This window comes from Dermacentor variabilis, chromosome 11 (assembly GCF_050947875.1).
Source record: "Dermacentor variabilis isolate Ectoservices chromosome 11, ASM5094787v1, whole genome shotgun sequence".
Lineage (NCBI taxonomy): Eukaryota > Metazoa > Arthropoda > Arachnida > Ixodida > Ixodidae > Dermacentor > Dermacentor variabilis.
In genome coordinates, this window is record NC_134578.1 from 125,019,258 (window position 1) to 125,036,169 (window position 16,912).

The following is a 16,912-nucleotide window of genomic DNA, read 5'->3' on the forward strand; positions in this document are numbered from 1 at the left end:
ACTTCGAAAGTTCTGCTAGTTCTATTCTAGCTGTAGGGTTAGAGGCTTTCATACATTGGCGTTTCTCGATCAGATCTTTCGTCTCCTGCGATAGTTTACTGGTATCCTGCCTAACGGAGTTACCACCGACTTCCAATGCACACTCCTTAATGATGCCCACGAGAGATGGAGTGCACAGCGCCAGATCTAGACAGGTCATAGCTCCCGCGCTTGGGCAGCAATAGGTTGCCGCACCAGTGTTTAAACGGCATATTTCGTTTGTCAGGATAAAATCTTCAAGTGTTTGTCCCCTGGTGTCAGTTGTTTTGCTACCCCTGAATATGTAATGAGCGGTAAAATCAGCTGCTATTAAAAGAGGTTTAGGTAGCTGGTTTAAAATTAGCTCCAGATCTCTTACAGTAAGATGTGAATGTGGTGGAATGTACATTGAACAAATGGTAATGGTTTTATGTGCTAAAACCGTGACAGCAACGGCTTCTGTGTGAGTATTAATGGCAAATTCTCTAGCTGCAATGCCGCTCTGTAGAACAATAGCTACACCACCCGAAAGCCGGTTCGCCTGAGTACGGTCGCGCCGTACAACAGTGAAACCTTTTAAAATGTTTTTATCCTTTTCCCCTAAGTTTGTTACAACGGTACAACGGTGAATCCTTTAAGAATTTGACTATTTTTTGGACCAAGATTTGTTTCTTGGAGACATACTGCAACTGCTGAAAAGCTGTTTATGATGTATTTGATGTCACCTAGATTGTGTGTGAGACCTCTACAATTCCAATGCATGATAAAAGCCATTTTGAAATTGAAAGGTAGGAAATGGCACTACGGAAAGAATAATAGGTGAGATGTTAGGTGACATGGATTTAAAAAGGCTAATACAAATGAGCGATAACCTTTAGGTTATCGTTTTTTTATTTTGAGTGGTTATTGGGATTTTGTCCCTCTTACAGCGCTCGAGCGAGCGCTCGTCCTTCAGTGTCAATGACACCGGAGTTTTTGTGTCATCCTCCATTGCTCTCTCTGAGGCGCTGGAGGACCGCGAGTTTCGCGCCGAGACACGCGTCTCGGGCCTTGGAGTTCGCTTGATCTTAGGGCCCTGCGGGACTGGTGTCTGCAGGGCGTTTGAAGAGGATGGAGCAGTGCCGGCTGCTTCCACCACGGGGGCGGGAGGGGTCACTTCGGGACCACTATGCGTGGTCTCGGAGGACGCCTGACATCTCTGTGATGCTGCCGCAATCTGCGTAACATCGGCGTGACTTCTTCGCGGAAGGTAAAATAGCCGCTTTCTGGCTTCGTAGAACTAGATTTTTTTCTTTTGCAGTTACTGCGATTACTTCTTTTTTTCTTTTTTCCAGCAAAAGCAAGACCGCGAGTCAGCGGGATGATCTCCTTTGGAGTTAACACAATGTGGCGAAGAGGTGCAATTCTCAGATTGGTGATCGTTGGAGCTGCATTTAGCACAAGTTGTTTGTCCTCGGCATGCATGCGAAGCATGTGCAAACCTTTGGCAGTTGAAACATCATTTGGGGTTCGGCATTTATGGCCTCACATTGACTTTAACATAACCTGCATCGAGTGAAGTACGCAAGCAGATTTATTGGTCGTTTCTGCGGATTACTATTCTTTGTACCTTAGTAACATTTTGTTCTTGGAAGCCTTCCAGCAGTTCCTCATCGCTTAAGCCAATAAAGTCTTGTTCAGACATTACTCCCCTGCTTGTATTAAGTGTTCTGTGAGCTGAAACTGTCACTGTCGCGTCGCCCATACTGGTAAGTTCAGAGAGCTTATCTGCTTGATCTTTATCATTCACATCTAGGAGGAGGTCCCCGCTAGACATTTTAGAGGCTTTGTATGTCGGTCCGATTTCATCTTTCAGGCATTTGGCTACAAGGAATGGAGATAGCTTTCTTACTGGCATGTTGGTTTCGCTGTGGACTACATAGTACATGGGGAAAGATGGAGCGTTGCTTCGAAAGAAAAATTGGAATAGTACTCCGGTGCAGCATCTTTTCAGACGCCGATCATAAACAACAGAGGCTTGCGCTGCCATAGGAAAATGTGTATGTTCGGCAACAGCGCCGACCGCCCACCACAGAGCCCAACGAGGGGACGCAGCAGAGCTTGTGTTCAAGCCTGCACGACGCCAGCCGTACGCCGTCACTATAACCAAATATGGTGTACCCAAGGTAGGACAGCCACACAAGGTTAACCCTTGCCGCCGTGGAGAAAGCAAGTAAATGGAACAGACAAAAGAGAGGAAACATCAAAAAGTGAGAGACAGAGACGAAGGTTTCAGGAGAGAGACAGGAAGAGGCGACTGCCGATTTCCCCCCGGTGGGTCAGTCCGGGGGTGCCGTCTACGTGAAGCAGAGGCCAAAGAGGTGTGTTGCCTCCGCCGGGGAGCCTTAAAAGTCCGAACACCCGGCAACGGCTCAACCCTCAGGATCCCCCTTTCCCTGGACACGGCTAAGCCGCGCACGGCTACACGCGGGAGGGTCCAACCCTCGTGTACTCGGGTACGTGGTGTTGCAACGCACCGAACGCCTGCTGACGCAGACGCCCCTGCGGGGTCAGCTGAAATAGGAATGAAAGAATTCAGCTTACTCTGCTTCCTAACTAATACGATCCTCTCCATTTATAAGGGAAGGGACTGAGATATTGTTTCTTTATTTATTTTACTTTACACATTTCCAGAACTCCCTTTGGTTTTCGTTAAGGCGCATGGATTCAAAGTGGGTGGCTTTTGATTTAGCTAAGGTCACATTTACTTGAGCTGTTACTGCATCATGTTTGCGAAAACTATCTGATGACAGCCTTTGCATTTACGCATAATATATTCTTTGGTTTTTCGCCTAATAACTCTTATTTATTTTGTGAACCGTGGATTGTTCCTAATTCTCCTGGTAGTCAGCGCCCAAGATGGCACAAACGATTTCTTAAAATCTTTTTTCTGTAAAGTGGGGGGACGCTTGGCGCGTTGAGTCGTGCGGATGTGCTCCGTATGGGCTCCCGAGTTATTGGTCTTTTCCGAGCGACTTTCTGTACCAGCAGACACGGACCTGCTCCCACAAGGTCACAGAGAGTGTCTGGAACCCTGCCGCTGTTTTTTGAGGCGCAAGACCCCTTTTTTACCCCTTTAGGGGCACTTTCGTTCACCGGCCGCAACTAGCCGAGCTGGGCCTACTTCGGGCCTAGCGCGATTAAGGGCGCTATCGGCGTCGCCGCCGGCCCCTCGAGCCGTCACCGACGCTGTCGCGATGGAGTACGCCGTAGACGGAGAAGAAATCTCCCCGGAGGAATATGAAGACCGAAGCCTATGGATACAGGCTGCCATCAAAGCCCATGATCGAGCTCGCCCCAAGCATGGGAACGCCAATGCCCAACAGGATGCAGCTATGACACCGACGGACGCCACCGGCAAGGCCGCCCAGACCAGTGGGGTGAACGCATCGATAAGACGCCGCCCATATAAAAAGAAGCCGCTCCCGCGTCTGCCAGAGAGCGACTACAAGATCGTACACCGGCCGAGAGGGCGACTTCAGCTCCGTGACCACACGGCCACTACACTACTGTACGCCCTGTGCCTGGACATCGGAGTGAACTTTGGGGAAATCAAGCAACACGACCAAGTAAGGATCAATCCTTTTAACAACTCCTTTACCGTGAGCACCCCTTCTATGGAACGCGCAGGGAAATACGCGGAAGTACAGCATATCAAAATCCTAGACCAAGTCTATTCGACGAGTGCACCCTCACCTGCAAGAGGGCCACCGGCAAAAAAGAGGTTGATGGAAGACTCAGAGAATCACGAAAAACGGAATCACGATGAAGTAATGAGCTTATTAAGAACAGTGGCAACGAGATTAGATAAAATTGAGGAAAGGCAAAACAATATTGAAGCAAACATGGAAGCATGCTTCACAGCTATCAGAAACGAGACCAGGGAACAATATAAAACCTTAGCAGAACAAAGAGAGTTTTTACAAACGCAGCAAAGGCTACAAACGAGCTAGTACAGAAACATGACAATCAGCTGGTTAAGGTGATGGGCAAACTCTTTCCGGCCCCAGGACCCATGGCCTCCACCACAGCGCAATCCATCTCCCTCCCTAAAGCCAATCATGGGGAAGGGCCAGACGGAGATAAGAATATGGCAATGGAACTGTAGGAGCTTCCGCGGAAAGCGGGAGAACCTAGAGCTCCACATTCAAAACCTTGAAAAAGAAAAAATTCCCGATGTCATAGCCCTACAAGAAACCAAGAAAAAAGTAAAGGTTCGGGACTATAAAGCATATGAAAATGGCAAGGAAGAAAAACCACTCACGGTCTTCTTGGTCCATAGAAATCTAACTGCAATAGTGCACGAAATTCAATCGAACGGTGCAGACTGCCTCCTGATAGAGGTCATACCCCTAAAAAGAAGCTAAGGCCCCGCTCTTCATTCTAAACATATATAGCACCCCCAAGGCGGAATCCTCCCCCATAATAACAGCCATGAACGAAGCCAGAAAAATCAGTAAAACGAATCCCCTAATAGTAGTCGGAGATATGAACGCACAACACATGGCATGGGGTTACAGAACAAATTTAAAGAAGGGTACTAGCCTCTGGCAATATGTTCAGGACGAAGGATACACGCTCCTGACAGATCCGCTGGTGCCAACTAGGATAGGGAACAGTGTGCAAGCTAACACATGCCCTGACCTGACCCTATTCAAAAACATAGTAGATGCACAATGGCGCAACACGAACGAAAACCTAGGGAGCGACCATTACATTATAGAGACCACTATACCCAGCAGTACGCTCAAGAAGGAAAGAAGAAGGGTGACACGAGTGATAGACTGGGATAAATTCAGAGAAAGGAGACAGGGTAACGCAGATGGCAAGAAGATTGAAAACTTAAGTGAATGGATTCACAAACTATTGAACGACGCAGAGCACACCACTAAGACGATAGAGATAGCAGCCGAAGACAAAGCCGCTGATAGCAGATTATTACACATGTGGCAGGCACATAATAGCTTACAAAAAAGATGGATGAAACAAAAACACAACAGAAAACTTAGAATAGCCAAACTAGAAAGAGAAATCGAAAATCATTCTCAAAACTTAGTTAAACAACAATGGGGACAAACATGTGGTCAAATGAGCGGAAAATTGGGGCTCAAAGACACATGGCACCTTCTGAGACATCTTTTAGACCCAGAAAACAGCAGAGCCGCTCACCAGAAGGATGCAGCACGCATAATTCATGCAAGCCCACTTAATGACGAAGAAATGATAACGGAATTACAAAACCGATACCTATGCACAACGAAAAACCTGACGCTTCCCAACTACAACGGCAACCCCAACCCTGAACTTGACGAAAACATAACGGTAGCAGAGGTAAAGGCGGCCATGCAGAAACTTAGAACATCCTCTGCTCCAGGAGCGGATGGGGTGACGAACAAAAGACTAAGAAATCTAGACGAGGACTCTATTCAAGGGATCACGGAGTACTTTAACAAGTGGTGGAAGTATGGGTGGCTGCCAGAGACGTGGAAACACGCCAAGGTAACTCTCATACCCAAGCCAGGCAAGAAACTCGAACTAAGCAACCTCAGGCCCATATCCCTAACATCATGCTTAGGGAAGCTATTGGAGCACGTGGCGTTATCTAGATTACAAGACCACATGGACAAGCACAATCTCTTTCCGCACACGATGATAGGCTTCCGGCCCAACCTGTCTACGCAAGATATAATGCTCAGGCTTTCGGAAGAGGTAATAAACACACCGAATAACACCAACACTAAAGCAATAATGGCACTGGACCTCACCAAAGCCTTTGATAATGTCACCCACAATGCCATCATGAATGCCCTCTCCGACTTAAACGTGGGGGAGAGAATATACTCATACATCAAGGCTTTTCTAACCGACAGAACGGCTCAAATAACATTCGGAAGCATCAAGTCGGATACACTACAATTAGGAAGCAAAGGCACACCGCAGGGGTCAGTGCTGTCACCCTTTCCGTTCAACATAACCCTCATACCCATGGCCAAGCTTCTTGCCGCCATACCAAACTTATCGTGGGCACTCTACGCAGACGACATCACCCTCTGGACAGTCAGGGGAAGCGAAGGTGATATTGAGAACACGCTACAGACGGGAGCGAATATAGTGATCGGTTGCGCCAGGAGAGTCGGGCTAACGTGCTCGCCACAAAAATCCGAACTCCTAGTTATCAGACACAGACCTAAGAAAAACGATCCCCCCGCACAACTGGATGTTAGGGTTGATGGTACAAAAGTTCCAGAAGTACAAACCTTGAGAATTCTGGGAATGCACATTCAAAGCAACGGGAAAAACACAACTACACTAAGCCAACTAGTCGCATGCGTTGGACAAACCAACAGGCTCATAAGACGAATAGCTAATAAACACCAGGGAATGAAAGAAACAGATTTGAGGAGGCTAGTGCAGGCTTTCGTGCTCAGCCGTATAGTATATTCTCTCCCCTATCTCAAACTTCAGGCAGCGGAAAAGAACAAGGTTGAATGCCTCATAAGACAATCGTACAAGGCAGCCCTTCATCTCCCTAAGTATACATCAACAGAAAGGCTGCTAATGTTAGGCATACACAACATGCTTCCCGAGCTAGTCGAGGCGCACAGAATCGCACAGTACGACAGGCTAACAAAAACACCCACGGGAAGACACATTCTAAGGAGCTTGGATATCAGGCAAGAATGCATAGGGACGGATGCCGTGCAAATGCCTAGAGACATACACAAGTATCTGAGAATAGATCCAATACCGAAAAACATGCATCCCGAACATCACGAAGAAAGGAGGAAGGCGAGAGCCAAAGCCCTTCACAGGCAATATTCAAACCATAAGGAGGCAGTCTGTACGGACGTTGCAGAGCTCTGTAATCACGATGCCTTTTCGATGGGCGTCGTGGGCATGGACCTAAAACCAATATCAGCCGCCTCTGTGCGGAGCAAAAAAGCACACGAGGCGGAGGAAGCGGCCATCGCCCTAGCCATTATAAGCACTAAAGCAAACACGATCTTTAGCGACTCGAAGACAGCCGTTCGAAACTTTGCAAAAGGAAGGGTCCACAAACCCGCCAAACAAATCCTAAAACCGCAAAATTTCAACGCCAGACCCATTAGAATCATATGGGTTCCGGCCCACGCGTCGCATCCTGGGAACGAGGCGGCCCACAACTTAGCCCGAGGTTTCGTCAACCGGGCAGTGGGCGAGCCGGTCCTGAGGTCGGCCAGAGAGACCTTGACCACCTACCACGAGATCACATTATACTACAGAAACAACAGAAGGACGCTCCCGCCGCCGGACAAAAGCCTTAGTAAACATCAACAAGTGGCCTGGCGGAAGCTACAAACTAACACCTTCCCCAACCCCTATATATACTCCAAGGCCTACCCAGGAGTCTACACCCCCGAATGTAAGCTCTGCGGGGTCACAAAGGCAGATTTAAAACACATTTTATTCGATTGCGACAATCTAAAACCGAAAAGAGAATGGCATCTCTCTAACGAGCAAGAGTGGGAGGATGCGGTGTCCAGCTCGGACCCAGCGGTTCAACTGCAGGCCGTCAGCTGGGCTTTGGAAGTCGCCGACAGACAGGGCCTCACTACCATAACAGGTGGCACTAGAGGAACTGATCGGACGGCCACCTCACGCACCCTGGAAGCCCACTAAAGTTAACCAAATCTTTTCTGTTGACGAAATAAAGTTGTTACCACCACCACTCTGTAAAGTGGGAGCATAGGTAAAGAATGGGACATGATTGCGCATGATTCAGCAAACGTTTTAAAGACAATTTTATACCTTACCAAAGGTGCATTGATTTCAGCAGATTAGCTTTGGCATTGGTGTTAATTCGACGGCTGCGGCTACTATTATTATTATTCTCATAATCAAAACTGATTTCACAGAGAAACAGCTTGATGATGGTTTATTCCTGGTAATATATCCGTACGCTGAATACAATCTGGTTTACCTGTAAGGACGTTGTCACATCGGGTGGGTTGTACTGCAACTTCAGTTATTCATCATCATCATCACCCTATCTAATGTCCGCTGCAGGACTAAGGCCTCTCCCTGCGATCTCTAATTTACTCCAATCTGCGATTGATGCGATCGATTGACTCCCTTCGATCACCATATTACCTTGCCCTGCGCCAACCGATTCCAGCTAGCGCCTGCAAATTTGTTAATTTCTTCACCCTGCCTAGCTTTCTGCCGTCCTCGACTGCGTTTTCCTTCTCTTGGTACCCATTCTGTAACCCTAGTGGTCCACGAGTTACCTAACATACGCATTACATAACCTCCCCAGCTTCATTTCGTTCTCTTAATGTCAATCAGAATATCGGCTATTCCTGTTTGCTCCCTGATTCACACCGATCCCTTCCTGTCTGCTTAACATTCTTCGTTCCATCAATCCTTGTGCGATATTTAATTTCTTTTTGAGCTTCTTTGTCAGTCTCTAAGTTTCTGCCCATATATTAGCACCGGTAGAATGCATTCATTGTACACCTTTCTTTTTAATCATAATGGTAAGCTTCCAGTCAGAATCTGACAATTACTGCCGAATGCGCTCCAGCCCATTTTTGTTCTTCTGTAAATTTCCTTCTCATGATCAGGGTCCCCGGTGAATAATTGACCAAGCTAAACCTACTCCTTCACAGATTCTAGAGGCTGGCTGGCGATCCCGAAGTCTTGTTCCCTTGCCCGGCTACTGATCATTATCTTTACCTTCTGCATAATAATCTTCCAACCCCACTCTTATTCCCTCTTGAGGTCCTCAATCATTTGTTGCAACTCGTTCCCAGTGTTACTGCACAGGACAATGTCATCATCAATATTGTCACCGTCGGTAACGTGGAAAGAAGACGACGCTGATGGTGGTCTTGGAGACGACGAAGTGTTTAGCAGTATCGATGCTCTACGCTTGTTGGCTCAGCCATTAAAAGCCATCTGTAAATAAACGAAGGCTTCTTCCTTCCCGTAACATCATTGGTGGACATGCGGGGTACTCACTTGAGCAAGACGGAGCTCCGCAGCGGACGTAACCTGGCCGCCATGTCATCCGAAGGAGAGAGTTCAACCGCGGCCCCGTCGTCGCCACCGACGGTCATCCTAGCCCAGCCTCGCGACCGTGGCATATTTTCCGGGATTGACAACGTTGACGTCGATGACTGTTTACAGAATTATGAACGGGTCAGCGCACAGAACAGGTGGGATAACACGCTTATGCTGGGTAATATAATATTCTACCTCAAGAAAACAGCACGGGTTTGGTTCGAAACACATGAAGAAGAGATTACGAGTTGCGACCAGTGTAAACAGAAGCTGAGAGATTTGTTCGGCAAACCCGTCGGCCGCCAACGTACTGCGAAGAAGGACCTTGAGACCCGTGTACAGACGTCCACTGAATCTTACGTGGCGTATATCCAGGATGTCCTCGCTCTTTGCCGCAAAGTAGATAACAATATGGCAGAGGCAGACAAGGTCAGCCACGTCTTAAAAGCATCGCCCCCGCAGGGGCGTCTGCGTAAGCAGGCGTTTGGTGTGTTGCGACACCACGTACCCGAGCACACGAGGGTTGGACCCTCCCGCGTGTAGCCGTGCGCGGCTTAGCCGTGTCCGGGGAAAGGGGGATCCTGGGGGTTGAGCCGATGCCGGGTGTTAGGACCTTTAAGGCCCCCCGGCGGAGGCAACACACCTCTTTGGCCTCTGCTTCACGTAGACGGCAACCCCGGACTGACCCACCCGGGGTAAATCGGTGGCTGCCTTTTCCTGTCCCCCTCTCCACTCTTCGTCTTTCTCTCTCACTTTGAATCTTTCCTGTCTCCTACTCACTTCAGTTTACTTCTCATTTTCCAGGCAGCAAGGGTTAACCATGTGTATCTACCCAACCTTGGGTACATATATTCGGTTATAGCGGCGTTGTATAGCTGACGTATACAGGTATGTTCCTAACCTCGTAGCGTCCCCTTGTGGGGCTCGGTGGTGGGTGGCTACCATCGCCGCTGAATATGCTAAGAATACATGGCAAATGCATTCCCCCTCCTTGCAGATCGTCCTAACAAAAGAGGGCGCACCGAAGCAATTTTCGATTTCACTTTAAAAACCAACGCAGAAATGTTCCCACGCTACCACGTGATCCACAGTGAAGGATCTCTGCCAATGAGAAAACTATCGCCGTTCCTAATAGCAAAATGTCTAGTAGAGAAAATCGGAAAGCAATACAAAGCTTCAAAGATGTCAAGTGGGGACCTCCTCCTTGAGCTCAAAACCAAAGACCAAGTCGCAAAGCTCGCTGATCTCACCAGTGTCGGTAACACCAAAGTCACGATCTCAGCACACCGTTCTCTCAACACAAGCAGGGGTGTAATATCAGAAGAAGACTTCTTAAACCTAAACGATGAAGAACTCCTGGAAGGTTTCCAAGAACAAAATGTAATCAACGTTCAAGGAATAACCCTCCGAAGAAATGACGAACAAATCCCGACCAAACACGTTATACTTACCTTTGGTACTAGCATTGTACCTACTACACTTGATGCAGGCTATCTTAAGATCAACGTAAGACCGTATATCCCAAACCCGAGGTGGTGTTTCAAGTGCCAGAGATTCGGACATGCATCGCAATCATGCAGAGGTAAATCGACATGTGCAAAGTGCAGTGCCAATGACCATCAGTCGGAAAACTGTAACGCTGCTCCACACTGTACAAACTGCAAAGGAGATCATCCAGCATATTCACGATCTTGCCCCTGCTTGAAGAAAGAGAAAGACATAATTGCACTTACAGTGAAAGAGAAGATTTCCTTTTATGAAGCTAGAAAGAAACTAGCACACTTACCTCAAACAACCTATGCCAGTGCGGTGCGGCAAGGGACAGCACCGCAGTGGTCTCAGGAGTATACAGGGACCGTAGTCAGTGGCCCAGTAGTAACTCCATCCGTCCCCTTGGTGGCAGCAGCCAGTGCTGCTCGGTCATCATCATCACAGACGGGCCTGCAGACCCCGGTTCCCCAGGGCCCCAGGGCCCCAGGCTAAATCGAACTCCCAGGCCTGAGACGCGCGTCTCAGCGCCTGGATCTCGATCATCCAGCGCCTCGGAGAAGGTTATGGATGTCGACACCAAAACTCCGGCGTCATCGACGCCAAAACATCAGCGCTCCCTGAACGCACTAAGAAAGACAAGCTCACAATAACTACGCGAACAAAGGGACCGGTAATCTGAACGGTTACCGTTCTTCCAATAGTACATTCCCACTAACAAATGTCACCTACAGTTACTTAGTACATATATATAAATTACCATTCTCACTTTTGCCACTATGGCTTTTATCATGCATTGGAACTGTAGAGGACTGATTCACAATTTGGGTGACATTAAAGACATAACAAATAAGTTTTCACAAGTGGCATTTTGCCTACAGGAAACAAACTTAGGCTCTAAACACAGTCAATTCCTTAGAGGCTTGACCGTTGTCCGAAGGGACCGCGAATGTTCCAGCCGTTTGTCAGGTGGAGTGGCTATAGTCGTACAGGGCGGCACTCCTGCCCGAAATGTCCAATTAAATACATATTTAGAGGCCGTAGCTGTAACCATTTTATCCTACAAAACCATCACCATTTGCTCACTATATATACCACCCCACACGCATTTTACTATTAAAGACTTAGAAAATCTAACAGATCAGCTACCGGAGCCATTTGTCTTAGTAGGAGATTTTAATGCTCATTGTACTCTTTGGGGCAGTGTCAAAACTGACCAAAGAGGGCAAATCGTTGAAGGTTTTATTCTGTCAAATAATATCTGTCTTTTAAACTCACGTGCGCCAACTTACTTCTCACCGACTTCCCGCACATTTAGTTGTTTAGATTTAGCTTTTTGTTCGCCCTCTCTTTTTACTGATTTTAAATGGGAAGCTCTCGACACGTCATATAGCAGCGACCACTTACCCGCACTCATCAAACGCCTATCATCACCACAAACCCTAGTAACTAGACCACGCCGATGGAAAATAAAGCTCGCGGACTGGCCGGTCTTTATGGAGAACGCGATACTGGAAGATGTCTTTTCACCTGAGCTAAGTATTGATGAGCTTAATAAAAAAATAACTGAGGTTATAATCTGTGCGGCAGAAAAGGCCATACCTCTGTCATCGGGTATAGTACACAAAAAGCTAAACCCCTGGTGCACGAAGGAGTGTACCTACGCTAAAAAAAGAACAAAATAAGGTCTGGGGAATCCTACGGAGGTACCCCAGCTATAGCAACCTGTTAAACTTCAAACGAGCCAAAGCCAAAGCACGATTCATCCGAAGACATGCTGAAAAATCGTCATGGCAAAAATACATCTCTTCAATTAATAGTACGGTAACATCGAAACGAATGTGGGACTAGGTCAGGAAATTTAGAGGACAGTACCCATCTTACACAATACCGTTACTTACAAGTCCAGGCACACAAACAACAATACAAGAACAGGCAGATATACTTGGAGAACATTTCCGTGATATATCCAGTTCCGGCAATTATACAAAGGAATTTTTACAATACAAACAGTCTGCTGAAAAACAGAAGCTGCCCACTACTGGCGCATCAAATGAACCGTACAATTCCCCCCTCACACAACACGAAATAAACAGAGTTCTTTCTACAGGGAAAAACACAGCGCCAGGTCACGACCGCATTCACTACGCCATGCTGGCTCATCTATCTCAAGCATCTGTAAACGCTGTCCTTAAATTTTTTAACTTAATCTGGGAATCTGGCATAAGGCCGGAAGAGTGGGAAAAGGCAATAGTAGTTCCATTTCTAAAAGCCGATAAATCCCCCACATCCGCAAGCAGCTACAGACCTATTGCCCTCACAAGCGTTTTGGCAAAATCATACGAAAGCGTCATGAACATAAGACTTTCATTTATTTTAGAATCAAGAAACCTTATTGACCCCCATCAGTGTGGATATAAAAAGGGTTGTTCAACCACTGACCATCTTGTCCGTCTAGAACATGACATTCGATATGCATTTTTACACAAACAACACTGTCTGGCAGTTTTCTTTGATTTAGAAAAAGCCTATGATACCACATGGAGATATGGAATTTTAAGAGACCTGGCTGACCTCGGCATCCGGGGTAAAATGCGGAACTGCCTAGCTGATTTTATGTCTAATGGAACATTTCAGGTACGTCTGGGCTCAGTACTATCTCATACATTTATACAGGAAAATGGTGTTCCACAAGGCTGAGTTCTCAGCACGACACTCTTTATAGTAAAAATGAACACAGTTAATAAGATCATACCGTCGTCTCTTATGCACTCTTTATACGTAGACGATCTCCAAGTGGCTTGCCGTGCCTCAAATTTGCTAACCTGTGAGAGGCAGCTTCAAATGACAATAAATAAACTGACACAATGGGCTAACAAAAATGGTTTCCGTTTCTCCACACAGAAAAAAGTTACTGTTTTGTTCTCTCAGAAACGAGAGCTACACAGCGATCCAGTCCTAAAATTGAGCGACACCATACTGCCGGTGAAACAAGACCATAAGTTTTTAGGAGTAACCTCTGACACCGAACTTAACTTCCTAACTCACATAAAAGCACTGAAGATTAAAGCAAATAAATCTCTAAATATCCTTAAAATTCTGTCTCATAAGCACTGGGGTTCCGACCGAACGTGCCGTTTACGAGTTTACCGGTCTCTTGTGCGTAGCCTTTTAGACTACGGCTCTGTGGTTTACGGCTCAGCCAGACAGTCCTACATCCAACGGCTTGATCCGGTACATAACCTTGGACTGCGACTGGCAAGTGGTGCCTACCGAACCTCACCTATTCCAAGTTTATACGTCGAGTGTAATGAACCCTCCTTACAGCAGCGCAGAGCATTCCTCACTTTTTCATACGTACTCAGTATTCAGTCTTCACCACAACACGTATGCTACAACATCCTCACACAATGCAACTCACGTTTACACTACACAAATAAACGGAACACGATTAGGTCACTTGTCCTGCGGTATGAGCAATACTGTCGGGACTATGACATCCCCCGCGAAGTCCTACAGGTAGCCAAGAAACCACAACGGTTGGCCCCGTGGTACGATTTCACACACTTATGTGATTGGACGTTAACACATCTAAAGAAAAGAGACATCCCACACGAATACATTATACAAGAATTCCGTGCACTTCAGGACAAATATCAAAATAACATGCAATATTACACTGATGGCTCGAAAACAAAAGATCACGTCGGTGTGGGGGCCGTAACGGAAAATTGGGAAACAAGTATTCGATTACCACAACATGCCTCTGTCTACACAGCCGAAGTATACGCAATATGGACTGTAGTTAAAAAGAGCATCGCTGACAAACACGATAACACAGTAATATACACTGATTCATTAAGCACACTGAAGGCTCTACACGCGAAATCCGAATGTGAACCCCTGATAGGGGACATTTTAAACCTGGTAACATTAAACAAATACGGCCGGTCAGTTAGGTTTTGCTGGGTACCAAGCCATGTCGGTATACCGGGAAATGAAGCAGCGGATAGGTGTGCATCAATGGCAGCGCGCAAATACATAACAAACACGGCGCTTCCATATCGGGATAGTATCACCGCGATTAGGAAGGCCTTGACGGCCAAATGGCAACAGACATGGGACCATTGCTTAAGCAACAAGCTACATCTTATTAAACCCGTAATTGGTGAGTGGAAGTCGTGCACTCACCAGCAACGGTTCTATGAGGTTATCCTGTGTTGACTTTCGATCGGACACACACATTTAACACACAACTTTCTCCTCCGTAAAGAAAACCCGCCGACTTGCGAAAAATGCAATCAACCTCTTACAGTAATGCATATCCTTATAACATGTCCACAGTTTGAAACACAGCGACGGAAGCTTTTACACGACCTATATAATTTAAATATGCCTTTACACCCTGCCCTATTACTGGCAGATGACCCACTAGTGCCATTTACTAACCTATTCCACTTTTTAGAGACAACTGGTTACTTACGCGAACTATAATGTAATGCAGGTTTGCCTGCATTTCGTTTCCTTTGTTTCCTTTCGTTTCCTTTGTCTTGTGACTGGCGCAGCATGGCCTTAGTTGCCTTTGTGCCATTAAACCCCAACTAACCAACCAACCAAAAAGCATCGCGGACCACGCGTTTAAACTGCTCGTTTATAAGAACATGACAACAGTCAATGAGATCATTAACGAATCTCGCCACTTTGAAGACGCGAAGAGTCGCCGCGTAGTTCGACAGTTTACGCGTCTACCTAAAACTGCAGCTTCGTCGACGTGCGAAGACATTTGTCCACCGCGTGAGTCCACCTCCTGCGAGAACGTCGTACTTATCGTTCGGCGAGAAATCGAAGCAGCGTCTCCTTCCACGCCAGTCACGCAGTGCTTTGACGATTCCCTGCCGCTTCTGTCCCTCATTCAGTCGGTCATTCGCCAAGAACTTGCCAATGTAGGTCTTCCACCCATCTGCTCCGCCAGCCGTCCTGACTTTGCTTCGTCTGCTGCCTCTGCCCCTGTTCACCGGAGCCAATACAGTCCATATCCGAGCTATCGCAACCCGGCCGAATGGCGCACCCATGACGATAGACCCATCAGCTTTTAATGTGGACGTGTGGGCCACATCTCTCGCCACTGTCGAAGTTCCTGGCCAGCCCACTCTCGACCAAGCTTTCCCGCCTAACGCCGCTCCCCACTGAATCATCGCCCGCCATCACTCTCCACCGAGGTTGAAGACGCACCTGACAACGCTCGAACCACTACGACCAGCCGATCGCCATCACCACACAGTCGCCGCTCCCGTTCGCCCCAGCTGCGTCGCTCTCCATCCCCAGCTTACCGTCGCCGCTCTCCGACGGGAAACTAATTGGGGCAGCTCCTGGAGGTGACGCTGCTCTAGAACACCGGCCTGAAATTCCTCTGCTGACCCTGCCTACTAATCGGTACCTTCTGGACGTGAACGTGGATGGTTTGCCCGTTACAGCACTCATCGACACTGGAGCCCAAATTTCCATCATGAGTGCGGAGCTTGAACGCGCTTGAAGAAAGTACTTACTCCTGCTCCGACTCGACTGCTCCAGGTCGCCGATTGTGGAACTCCGGCTCTGCTTGGAATGTGTACTGCTCGTGTCACTGTCGCCGGTCGCCACACGTCCATTTTGTTTAGTGGGCGTCACGCGCCCTGCGCAAGGCCACTACTGAGACTGAGGTGAGAGCTGATGCTCCGGCGCCGGACATACATATGCTAAACCTTTGGGATGCGCGCAAGCGAGCACAGTTGACGTACGAAGCCAATGGCCGACGACATCGCGACCGCGTGCGACTTCGACGTCGCACTGCCATCGCTAGAAGATACGCCAAGCGCCTGTATCGGGAACGTTGGAGCCAGCACTGCTCCTCATTCAACGAAAGAACTGGCCTCCACAAGGTGTGGCACACGTTCAAGGCTATGACAGGTCAGCGTAAAACACGCAGCGCTATTTCAAACGTCTTGCTCAAAACTAGCCATTCAGTCAGCCAACTCCAAGATGATGCCGCCAACACGTTTTTTCCCCAACCGGCGACGCCCCCGAACTTCGACATTTACCGGAAAACGCCGCCAGTGACCGATGAGGGCATCCAGGCTCCATTCTCACTCTTCGAGCTCGAACAGGCACTTTCTTCCATCAACGCGCGCAGCGCGCCAGGCTATGATCGCGTGACGTGGGCGGCTCTGAGAAATCTGGCAGAATACGCAAAAAAGCAACTTCTCGAGGAGATTAACGAAGTGTGGATCAACGGTGAAATCCCAGCAGGATGGAAGCATTCGATAGTCACACCCATACCGAAACCAAA